General features: G+C 57.8%; 1 long non-coding RNA gene across 1 annotated transcript; it reads right to left on the reverse strand.

Annotated features, from left to right (window-relative positions):
* Nucleotides 1–9,038: 9,038 nt before the first annotated feature.
* On the reverse strand, nt 9,039–10,257 carry LOC137758174 (uncharacterized). Its single transcript, XR_011072833.1, has 3 exons — nt 10,144–10,257; nt 9,564–9,694; nt 9,039–9,124 (listed from the first exon to the last, which is right to left on the reverse strand). It is a non-coding gene; the product is annotated as an uncharacterized lncRNA (long non-coding RNA).
* Nucleotides 10,258–12,340: the final 2,083 nt, after the last annotated feature.

Consider the following 12,340-nt stretch of genomic DNA (forward strand, 5'->3'; position numbering starts at 1 on the left):
CCGTGACGTGTGGGGAAAATCTGTGGTTGTCACAACTCGGGGGGAGGGGCCCCTGGAATCAAAGGGGTGTGGCCAGGGCTGCTGCTAAACCCCACACAGTGCCCAGGAGGGGCCCTCAGCAGAGGATGACCCGCCCCGAATAACCCCAGTGCCGCAGGGGAGACCCTGCACTAATATTATTCAGACCCGCTGGTGCCCCCAGATTCCTGCACAGGCAGGGACTCTAACCGGGTCACCTCTGTATCCCGAGGTGACCTAGAGTGGGGCAGCCAGGAGGGCTGAGATGAGCATCGGGGGTGAAATGACAAATCTCTGTGCCCACTCTCCGCGCCGCACCCCAGGGGCGATGGCCTCTATCTCCTCCCTGTGCAGGTAGCTTTTCCCTGAGCCATTTCTTCTTGTCAAGGTCCCTGTCGCAGGTTGGGTTCCCCAAAGATGACGTTGAGAGCAAGGATTGGAGTGCAGGTGGTTGATGTGAGACGTGCAGCAACAGATACAGCTGCCATAGGGTCCCGCAATTCCACTCCTGGGCATAGATCTGGAGAAAACTCTAATTCAAAACTATACACACACCCCTGGGATCTCCTGGGTGGTCCAGTGGTTAAGACTCCGTGCTTCCAGTGCGGGGGGCATGGGTTCCATCTCTGGTCAGGGAACTAAGATCTCACATGCTGTGTGACAAAAAAAAAAAGAAAGAAAGAAAGAAAAAGAAAGAAAGAGAGAAAGAAAGAGAGAGAGGGAGAGAGAGAAAGAAAGAAAGAAGGGAAGGAAGCAAGGAAGAAAGAAAGGAAGAAAGAAATAAAGGAAGAAAGGAAGAAAGAAAGAAAGGAGGAAAGAAAGGGAGGAAGAAAGGAAGAAAGAAAAAAAAAGAAAGACAAGATACATGCACCCCAATGTTCATTGCAGCACTATTTACAATAGCCAAGACATGGAAGCTACCTAAATGTCCACTGATGGATGAATGGATAAAGAAGATGTGGTACATATATACAATGGGATATTATCCAGCCATAAAAAGAATGAAATAATGCTATTTGCAGCAATGTGGATGGACCTAGAGATTACCATACTAAGTGAAGTAAGTCAGAAGAGAAAGACACATATCATATGATCTCACTTATATGTGAAATCTAAAATACGACACAAATGAACTCGTCTACGAAACAAAAACAGACTCACAGACATAGAGAACAGACTTGTGGTTGCCAAGGGGGAGAAAGAGTGAGGGAGGGTTGGATTGGGAGTTTGGGGTTAGCAGATGCAAACTATTAAATATAGGATGGATAAACTACAACATCCTACTGTCTAGCACAGGGAACTATATTCAACATCCTGTGATAAGCCATAATGGAAAAGAAAAAAGTTTTACTTATAGGTTCCATCCCTAACTGAGCTGGCCCATCCCCTCCCATGGTTCTAAGTGCAGCCCGAGGCTGCAGACTTCCCACCGTGGTCTTCAGCTCCAGAGCAAGCCACCTGCAAACCACCCACATCTTTCCAGGGGCTGGCAACTCTCCTTTGCTACTGATTCCAAGACACATCCAGATAGCAAAAATGTGACCATGAAAAGAAACTCAGGCATGTTCAAATCAGGGAAATAACATTCTTATCTCTGTTCAGTACTCGCTTAATTTTAGAATAGCTTAGAGTTACAAAAAAGTGGCAAAGATCTGTACAGAGTGTAGAGTGCCGTGGACCCTGACCCAGTAACCCTATCTCCAACACGTTAGTACGTTAGTATGACATGTTTATCCAACTAAGGAACCAAGATGGATACATTGTTATTAACTAAAGTCCACACTTCATTAGCATTTCCCTAGTTTTCCCCTAACATCCTTTTTCTGTCCCAGTCTCCTCTGGGCTGTGACATTTCTCAGATGTCCCTGGGTTTTGATACCTTGAAAGTTTTGAGGAGGACTGGTCAGGTATTTTGTCCCTCAATTTGTTTGTCTGTTTTCTGATGTTTTCTTATGGTTGGTCTGGAGTTATGGGGTTTGGGGCGGAAGATCCAGACAGAGATAAAAATGCCATTCTCCTCAGGTCACATCAAGGATACACACCATCAACGGGACTTATGACAAATGATTTTACCCTTGATCACCTGGCCAGTAGCGTCTTTTTTTTTTTTTTTTTTTTTTTTTTGCTGCGTTGGGTCTTCGTTGCGTGCGGGCTTCTGTAGTTGTGCATGGGGGCTCAGTAGTTCTGGCTCCCAGGATCTAGAGCGCAGGCTCAGTAGTTGTGGCCCACGGGCTTAGTTGATCTGCGGCACCTGGGATCTTCCCGGACCAGGGCTTGAACCTGTGTCCCCTGCACTGGCAGGCGGATTCTTTTCTTTTCTTCTTTTCTTTTGCAACCAAAACTTTAATCCCAAGGATTCTCACAAAACATATTACGAATGACAGCATGAAAAAAAAAATTGCACAGTAACTCAAAGTTCAGCTCTACAATACTCTTAATCCGGCAGGACATTGGTATCTTGATCATCTCAGATTTCCAAAAAATATTACAAAGAGCTATGTATTCATGTACAGCAATCACAGAGGGGACTTATGACCTAACTCAAAGGTAAACTAACTTCCTTAAAACTTCTTAGATTCTCAACTCCCTGGACCTCTTGTCCCGTGTGAAGACTAGTGGAATTTTTAAACCTCTAATCTAGGGTAAGGGTGCAGCTTTCATTTTTACCTGCTGGCTTGTGTTCACAGCACCTTTTAAAGACTGCTTGCTTAACTACAGCTGCATACCATATCCCAGCTACAGAAAGTCTTTTACACGTTTGCCAGTGTTGTTTCCATAATAGTAAACATCACACTTTAGGTGGGCAGGAGTTAAAGTTTTATTATCAGTCTAGGCAAGACCAAAAATTCAAAGCAAATTCAATTTTGCTTAAGGGAACATTGGAAGGTAACAATTCTTCATATCACATGCCTCATGTGACCCATTTCAAACCATAGAGAATGACACCTTTATGGGTCACTGTCCCAAGAGACAAACAAATGTGAACAACTAAAACATTTAAAAAGTGCACCAAGCTTCAGAAGTCTCAAACCAAACTTGAATTTTCTGTACATACTCCTGTCAAATGAAGTTATTGCCTGTACACCACTCCTCTTGCAAAGTGGTCTTCTATTTCCTTTCATTTGACCTAGATCGGCTAGGAGACCTAGAGAAAGATCGGGACGGCTTGTGATTTCTCTCCTGGGACAGTCATCTCTCTCTTCTCCTATATCTAGAAAGGGACCTGCTCTGGCTGACGGAGAAGGCTCTCCATCTTGGAGATGTGTGGGAGGTGGAGGACTCCTCCTCCGATAATCATCTCGAGGGCGACGACCCCAAGAAGGAGGCGGTCACGATTTCGACTTCTCTTTTCCCCATTCGACAGGTCCACTCTTACTCGGCAGCCACATAGTGTTCTCCCATCTAGTTCTCGGACAGCATCGGCTGCATCTCGGGGATCTTCACATTCAACAAGAGCGAAGCCGGGAGGGCTTTTAGCAACCCACACACTTCAGAGTGGTCCGTAATAGCCTAAATCTCGTTCCAATTCAGCCTTGTTACCACTGTTTGCAAGATTCCCTACATAAACTTTACAGTCCAACGGACAGGAATCACGATGCAAGACCCTCGTGGCCTCCTGTTTTTCACGGGCCACAGGGTGGTCCCGGGCCTCTAGAATCTGGCAGCTGAATCTGCTCGCACAAGCTGTCCTGTGGGGATGCTTTTCCCCCTATGTGTCCAGCCCGGGGCCCCGCGGTCTTGGCCCGGCCTCCCCGGTGAGAGGGTGAACCCCAGCTCCCTGGAGCAGACACTCAGAGCCCTGGTGACCGGACTCACGGCTGACGGGCCTGGAGCGGCGGCTGGACATGTGTGGCCAGCCTGGTGGTGTTTGGCCCCCTCTGCAGTGCCAGTTCCAGCTGAGAAAGAGCCTCCCTGTGTTATTTTCTCCTGGTTGTGTAAGGATCCCCGGTGTCATCTGACAGAAACGTAGATGGTGTGTTCTTTCTCTCTTTTCTCCCTGCTTCCTCTCCTCCCTCTCTCCCTCCCTGTCCCTCTTTCCCTGTTCTGCTCTCCCTCTACCTCTTTCCCTCTCCCTCTCTCCCTCCCTCTCTCTCCATCTGTCTCTCCCTCTCTCCCTCCCTCTCTCTCTTTCCTCTCCCTCTTTCCTCTCCCTCTTCCCTCTCCTCTCCCTCTGTCCCTGCCTCTCTCCCTGTCCTTGTTTCCGTGTTCCGCTCTGCCTCTACCTCTGTCTCTCCCTCTCTGGGAGGGAGTGAGGGAGATGGAGAGACGGAGGGAGAGGGAGAGTTGGAGAGAGAGGGAGAAGAGGGAGGAGAAGGAGGGAGGCAGAGGGAGGGAGGGAGAGGTCTCTTCCTCCCTCCCTCTGCCTCTCTCCTCCTCCTCTCCTTCTCTCCCTCACCCTCTCTCCCTCTCCATCCCTCCATCATTTTCCCTCCTGCTCCCTCTCCCTCTCTCCCTCCCAGAGAGGGAGAGACAGAGGGAGAGGGAGAGGGGGGAGAGAGGGACACGGAGAGGGAGGGAGGGAGACAGAGAGGGAAGCAGGCACCCTCTCTCCTTCTCCCTCTCCCTACCTCCTTCTCCGACTCCCCCTCTCCTTCGCTCCCTCCCTCTCCTCTCCCTCTGTCTCTCCCTCTCCCTCCCTCCCTCTAGGAGAGGGAGAGGAAGGGAGGGAGAGGGAGAGGGAGAGATGTCTCGCCCTCCCTCCCTCTCCCTCGCCCTTTCCCTTCCTCTCTCCCTCTCCCTCCCTCCTTCTCCCTCTCCCTCCCTCTGTCTCTCCCGCTCCCTCCGTCTCTCCCTCTCCCTCCGTCTCTCCCGCTCCCTCCGTCTCTCCCGCTCCCTCATTCCCTCTCAGACAGGGAGAGATGGAGGGAGAGGCAGAGATGAGGGAGAGGAGCAGAGGGAGGGGGGAGAGAGGGAGAGGGAGAGAGGGAGAGAAGAAGGAGAGAGGGAAAGGGAGGGAGGAAGAGACCTCTCTCTCTCTCCCCCCTCTCTCTCCTTCTCCCTCTCCCTTGTCTCTGCCTCTTCCTCCGTCTCTGGGAGGGAGTGAGGGAGATGGAGAGACGGAGGGAGAGGGAGAGGGAGGAGAGGGAGCGAGGGAGTGGGAGAGAGGGAGCGAGAGAGGGATAAAGGGAGGGAGAGAGGGATAGAGGGAGGGAGGGAGAGACGTCTTTGTCTTTCCTTCCCTCCCTCTCTCCCTCTCCCCCCTCCCTCTCCTGCTCTCTCTCCCTCCACCTCCTTCCCTCTCCAGAGAGGGAGAGGGAGCAGGAGAGGGAGAGAGGGAGGGAGAGAGGGAAAGGGAGAGAGGAAGACACCTCTCTCTCTCTCCCTCCCTCCCCCCTCTCTCTCCCTCTCCCTCTCCCTTGTCTCTGCCTCTTCCTCCGTCTCTGGGAGGGAGTGAGGGAGATGGAGAGACGGAGGGAGAGGGAGAGGGAGGAGAGGGAGCGAGGGAGTGGGAGAGAGGGAGCGAGAGAGGGATAAAGGGAGGGAGAGAGGGATAGAGGGAGGGAGGGAGAGACGACTTTGTCTTTCCTTCCCTCCCTCTATCCCTCTCTCTCCCTCTCCCCCCTCCCTCTCCTGCTCTCTCTCCCTCCACCTCCTTCCCTCTCCAGAGAGGGAGAGGGAGCAGGAGAGGGAGAGAGGGAGGGAGAGAGGGAAAGGGAGGGAGGAAGACACCTCTCTCTCTCTCCCTCCCTCCCCCCTCTCTCTCCCTCTCCCTCTCCCTTGTCTCTGCCTCTTCCTCTGTCTCTCCATCTTTGGGAGGGAGTGAGGGAGATGGAGAGACGGAGGGAGAGGGAGAGGGAGGAGAGGGAGCGAGGGAGTGGGAGAGAGGGAGCGAGAGAGGGATAAAGGGAGGGAGAGAGGGATAGAGGGAGGGAGGGAGAGACGTCTTTGTCTTTCCTTCCCTCCCTCTATCCCTCTCTCCCTCTCCCCCTCTCTCTCCCTCTCCCCCCTCCCTCTCCTGCTCTCTCTCCCTCCACCTCCTTCCCTCTCCAGAGAGGGAGAGGGAGCAGGAGAGGGAGAGAGGGAGGGAGAGAGGGAAAGGGAGGGAGGAAGACACCTCTCTCTCTCTCCCTCCCTCCCCCCTCTCTCTCCCTCTCCCTCTCCCTTGTCTCTGCCTCTTCCTCTGTCTCTCCATCTCTGGGAGGGAGTGAGGGAGATGGAGAGAGGGAGGGAGAGAGGGAGGGAGGGAGGGAGGGAGAGACGCCTTTGTCTTTCCCTCCCTCCCTCTATCCCTCTCCCTCCACCTCCTTCCCTCTCCAGAGAGGGAGACAGAGAAGGAAGCAGGCACCCTCTCCGGAGAGGGAAGGAGGTGGAGGGAGAGGGAGAGGGAGCACGAGAGGGAGAGAGGGAGAGAGGGAGAGAGGGAGAGGGAATGAGGTATCGGAAGAGCGGAACAGGGAAACAGGGACAGGGAAAGGGGGACAGGGAGAGAGGGAGAGGGAAAGAGGGAGAGGGAGAGAGGCAGAGGGAGAGATGGAGGGAGAGTGAGAGTGAGAAGCAGGGAGGTAGAGGGAGGGAGGGAAGGAGAGAGAGAGGGAGACAGAGAGGGAGAGAGGGAGAAGGGCTGATGGGGGCTCCCTCCCCCTCCCCTCCTCTCCCCACTGCTTTCTCTTTCTTCTGCTTCAACAAACACCAGGCGCCTTTTAGATCAGCCCTGAAGTCAACGTTGATGCTTGGACGGCTTGACCTCCCCGCTGCCTTCCAGCCCGGGACCACAGCTGGGAGATGAAGTCTGCGGGGTCCTGGGCAGCGGCGGCGGGCTGCACAGGCACCTCCTCTGACGCCCAATCTCTCCTCCTTTACGAGGCAGCCGCCAGCTCCCCTCCCTGACTCCCCAAGATTTGGGGCCTTTTTAATATGTGTCGATAATGCCATGAGCTACTATTTAACTTTTCCACGAGGACCCATCTCCCGAAATGCAGTGCTTTTCAGCCTTGGCTGCACTAGAGAACCCCCAGGGAAGGGAGAGACGTCTGTACCTCCCTCCCTCTCCCTCTCCCTCTCCCTCCTCCTCTCCCTCTCCTTCTGGGGTGATGCCCGATGAGCTCAGATTCGCAGATGTTCCCCCCATCTCCTCTCTGTGCCTTGCGTGGGGTCTGGGCCTTCTCACTGTGGCCCGGGTATGGCCTTGACATTCAGACATCGGTTCCTGCAAGGACACTTGCGTTTGGTCCATACCGCGTGTGGCTGCAGTCTGTGCTTCTCCTGTTCAGCATCTTCAGTAGATGGGGGCTGTGCGTGAGCCCTTCATCTTCCCCGCAGACACCACTGGTGCTTGCTCGGCCTCGTGGGTGATGTGGGGGGCATGGGGGACAGTCCTGTGTCCCCACCTTCTTGGGCTGCAGACAGGCCACGTTGGTCCTGTGGTGACTGGGGGCTCCCAGGAGAACCCCACCGCAGAGCCGGAGAGGTGGCCCCAGAGAAGGTGGCGTACGCCCGCCTGGGGCAGGGCCTCACCAGCCAGCCCCGGGCCACCTGCAGCAACAGGCGTCTCGCCGTCCATGGGGCTGGGTGTTCGGGCACCGTGGGGATGACCTGCTGTCTGCACGGCAGCCGAGTCTGTATTGTTGAGCCCGGGGAGGCCCCTGGGTGGCTCCTGGAGAGCCTGGTCACATTTCTTCCTGCCCTTGGCCTTAGAGCTCATCACGGTTCACGCCGTTTCTGGTCCCAAAAGGACCTGTGTTCATAAAGACCACGTGTTAGGACAGCACCAAAGTGTCTAGAAATCCGGGCCAGGAGGAGGAGGGAGGGGGATTGGCTGTGCCCGCCAGTGGCCTGAGAGCCCTGCCCGCCCTCAGAGACCTGGCCCGGGGCCCGTGGGGAGGGCGTGGCCCACGGTCCCCAGCGCTGGCCGTCTCTGGGTTCCAGGAGAACTGCGCGATCCTCGGGGAGCTGGTAAGGCTGCAGGCTCAGAAGTCCCGCCTGCTGGGGTTCAGCACGCGTGCCGACTCCGTGCTGGAGATGAACATGGCCAAGACCAGCCAGGTGGTGGCCACTTTCCTAGGTAACCCCGCCTCCCCGAGGGTCAGGCGGACCTTGACTGGACGTGGTGCTGCCTGAGACCCGACTGTGTCAGCCCTTGGGGGTCGCCTTCCCCAACCCTTCATTCTGCCTCGAGGGGCGTGGGGTGGGTGGCGGCTGGGAGGCTGCCACAGGGACATAGCCGAACCTCTCCCCTCCGCCCGCAGATGAGCTGGCCCAGAAGCTGAAGCCCCTCGGGGAGCAGGAGCGGCCGTGATCCTGGACCTAAAGAAGGCCAAGTGCCAGAGGCGGGGCCTGCACTTTGACGGGCCCATCAACGTCTAGGACCTGTGCTGCTACATGAACCAGGGGGAGGAGACGCGCTACCACGTGGACCAGTACCTGCTCGATGAGTCCTTCCCCATGCAGGTGGTCACGCGCGGGTGGCTGGGCATCTCCCAGGAGCTGCTGGGGCTGACCTTCGACCTGGAGGAGGGTGCCAACGTGTGTCACGGAGATGTGAGGCTCTACACGGTCCGGGACGCGGCCGCGGACAAGGTCATCCATCGGCAAGTTCTACCTGGACCTCTACCCTCGGTGCATGCGTGGGGGAACCTGTCGGCCGTGGGCCAGGGCTCCTCTGTGGAAGCGGGGCCTCACCCGCGTCCCTCCCCAGGGAAGGGAAGTCTGGGCACATGGCCTGCTTTGGCCTGCAGCCGGGCTGCCTGCAGCAGGATGGGAGGCGCCAGATTGCCATCGCGGCCATGGTGGCCAACTTCACCAAGTCTACGCCCAACCCGCCCTCCCTGTTGCAGCATGATGAGCTGGAGACCTACTTCCATGAGTTCTGGCAAGCGATGCACCAGCTCCGCTCCCAGGTGGGTGCGGGCGCGGGGCTGCAGGCAGGGGGCGGGGAGGGCCCGGGCTCTCCCGTGGTTCTCAGGCAGGCCCTCGCCACGGGATTCTTCCGCTGATGTCACCCCGCACGTGGTGACGCCCTCGGTGTCAGTTTCCATCATCAAACCCCACGCACAGGGCGTGTAAAAAAATGGAAGTGGATGTCCTCGAGACTCTGGAGCCTGGAAGCCGCAGATCAAGGAGTCAGGACTGGTTCCCTGCATGTTAAATACGTGTATTCAAGAGTTGCCTTTAAAAGACAAAAGAAAAGAAAGGAACGTTGCATGCAAGTCTGGTGACAGGCGGTGATGAGAACCAGAGGGTAGGCTCTGGGGCCGGGAGCGCCGTGCCCTGTGAGGCCCTGGGGCTGCTGCCAGTCTCGGTGGAGGCTCAGCAAGTCCCAGGGACTTCCCCACCGGGGGGGCGGGGGTGTCCCCAGCTGAGCGTCTGGGCCCAGGACCCAGTGCTCCTTCAGTCTTCCTGCGGTCAGCCCTTCGTCCTGAGAGCGATGCTCTCACAGGCTGCACCGGAGCGCGTGGGGACACTTTACTGAGCTGTGCAGCCGTCACTACTGCCCTATTTTGGAACATTTCCCTCACCCCAAAAATGTCCCTCACGCCTTTAGTTATCATTCCCTCCCCTCCCCTGCCCCTGACAACCAGGAACCCACTCTGACTCTGTGGATCTACCTGTTCTGGATGTTCCCCCTCAGTGGGGTCACACCGTGTGCCCTTCTGTGTCTGACTTGTCTCGCTGAGCATCGTGTTCTCAGGGTGCATCCACGTGGCAGCGAGTGTCAGGGCTTCACACCTTTGCGTGGCTGAGGGCCGGAAAAAAGACAAACGACAAGAAAGGCACGTTACCTGCGACTCTGGCGACAGCCGGTGATGAGAACCAGAGGGAAGGCTCTGGGGCCGGGAGCGCCGCGCCCTGTGAGGCCCTGGGGCTGCTGCCAGTCTCGGTGGAGGCTCAGCAAGTCCCAGGGACTTCCCCACCGGGGGGGCGGGGGTGTCCCCAGCTGAGCGTCTGGGCCCAGGACCCAGTGCTCCTTCAGTCTTCCTGCGGTCAGCCCTTCGTCCTGAGAGCGATGCTCTCACAGGCTGCACCGGAGCGCGTGGGGACACTTTACTGAGCTGTGCAGCCGTCACTACTGCCCTGTTTTGGAACATTTCCCTCACCCCAAAAATGTCCCTCACGCCCTTAGTTATCATTCCCTCCCCGCCCCCTGCCCCTAACAACCAGGAACCCACTCTGACTCTGTGGATCTACCTGTTCTGGATGTTCCCCCTCAGTGGGGTCACACCCTGTGTGCCCTTCTGTGTCTGACTTGTCTCGCTGAGCATCGTGTTCTCAGGGTGCCTCCACGTGGCAGCGAGTGTCAGGGCTTCACACCTTTGCGTGGCTGAGGGCCGAAAAAAAGACAAACGACAAGAAAGGCACGTTACCTGCGACTCTGGCGACAGCCGGTGATGAGAACCAGAGGGAAGGCTCTGGGGCCGGGAGCGCCGCGCCCTGTGAAGCCCTGGCGTTGCTGCCAGTCTCGGTGGGGCACGGGCAGCGCCGTCCCCCAGAGCTGCTGGCCAACTCATCAAGTCCCGGCTGGCCAACCCCGGTGCGGTCGGGCCGAGGGAAAGGAAAGGGGCTCCCGGACCGCCCGGCTGGAAAGCGCGGCCTGCACACAGTGCCAGCCCCCCGTCTCCTTCCTCCCGCCCTCCAGGCCTCTTCAACCTGCGCCAGATCGTCCTGGCCAAGGTGGACAAGGCCCTGCACACGCAGACGCCCGCGGACCCGGCCCAGGAGAATGCCCGCCTCTGCCAGGAGGTCCTCGGGGTCCCAGCCACGCCAGGTAGCCAAGTGCACGCCGGGCCCACCTTAGCGGTCGCTTGGCGGCTACTGCCCAGGTCAAGAGGATCCTCTGGTGGTGTGTGAAGGGGGACCGACTGACGGGCTCTGGCCGAGGCCCGCTGACCTCTGGCCTCTTCCTGCCTCGGTTCCTGGGCTGGTCCCTCCAGCTGTGGCCCGCGGAGTCCGAGGGTGGGGTGGGCGTATCTGCACGTGCTTTCTGGAGAGCCTGGAAGAGGCAGGAGAGGGCTTCATACCCCGGACGGAACGCGTCGACGAGGTTTGCCCGTGCGTGTCGGTGCGGAGACGCAGTTCACTCCCTCGTGAGCGCTTGAACCCGCGCCCTCCCCGTGCTGGAAGGTGAGCCCTGACTCATCCCTCGGAGCCTCGGGCAGCTGACCTTGTAAGAGGCTTCGGGGTGAACCCTCGTGAGCTTCAGCAGAAAGTCGGCAAAAATTTATTTGTGTCCCTCCACTGAGTTGCCCGCAAGGTCCCCGTTTTCTAGAAGTGTTGGGCCAATACTCCCTCTAGTGGCAGGGGACTCAGACAGGGCTGCTTTGAGGCCCCCTCTCTGGGGAAGGGGCACGGAGCGGCCAGGGGGCCGGGCAGGAGCTTCTCCGCGTGTGTCCCAGGGACCCACCTGCTTGCGACCTTCGGCCACCTGGCAGGAAGCTACGACGCCCAGTCCTATGGCTACCTGTGCAGCGAGGTGTACTCCGCGGACACGTTCCACACACGTTTCAAGCGGGAGGGCGTCCTGAGTGGCAAGGTGAGAGGCCAGCCTGCCATGCAGACCAACACGGAGGTCCTTGGCCTGGGCCTAGATGCTTGTGCCGCCCGCCTGGGCCTGCCAGGCTCTGAGGGCCCTGCCCTGGACCCCCTGCTCCCCTGCCCTTTCTTGAGTCACAGCAGAGGTGGCCACACCCACACCCTCAGTGAAGGGGGTGCTCCACCCTCCTGCAGCCCCACCCCCTCTCGTCAGGTTGCCATGGACTACAGAAGCTGCATTCTGAGGCCAGGGGGCTCCGAGGATGCCAAGGGCATGGTGAAGCTCTTCCTGGGTTGTGACCCCACGCAGGACGCCTTCCTCCTGAGCAAAGGGCTGCAGGTTGAGGGCTGCAAGCCGCCGGCCTGCTGAAGGCACGGGGTTTTGCCCACCCAGGCGGGCCGGGTGCCTTAGCGCCCCGTCGGGGCGGGGGAGGGGCCGCGTGTCCTCCCAGCCCCTGAGTCCCCGGCGGCCGGCCTAGGCCAAAAGTCTCCACCTGGAAGTGTCTGGAGAGCCTGGCATCAAGGCTCCCCCTTGTTGCACTAATGCAATCCCTTCCTGGGGAGCTTTCCTGGTAACAAAACGGTTCTTTGAAAACGCAGCCGTTAATAAAAAGACTCTACTCCTGGTCTCTGCCTGCCGTCCCTTCCACCACAGGAGTGGCATGGGGGCCGTCACACTGGGGGGAGTTCTGACCTTGGTCGGGGATCAGCCCTGGGGCCGTGGTGACGCGTCTGGGTCACTGGGAGATGGCTGAGCTGTGGGGTGAGTTCAGACGGGGATGGTGCCCCGCACCCCGGCCGGGCAGGCTCTCCAGTGAGGGGGTGTCAGTTTCCTGCCAGCCTCTCGCCCGTCACT

The sequence above is a fragment of the Eschrichtius robustus genome, unplaced genomic scaffold, assembly GCF_028021215.1.
Source record: "Eschrichtius robustus isolate mEscRob2 unplaced genomic scaffold, mEscRob2.pri scaffold_711, whole genome shotgun sequence".
Taxonomy (NCBI): Eukaryota; Metazoa; Chordata; class Mammalia; order Artiodactyla; family Eschrichtiidae; genus Eschrichtius; species Eschrichtius robustus.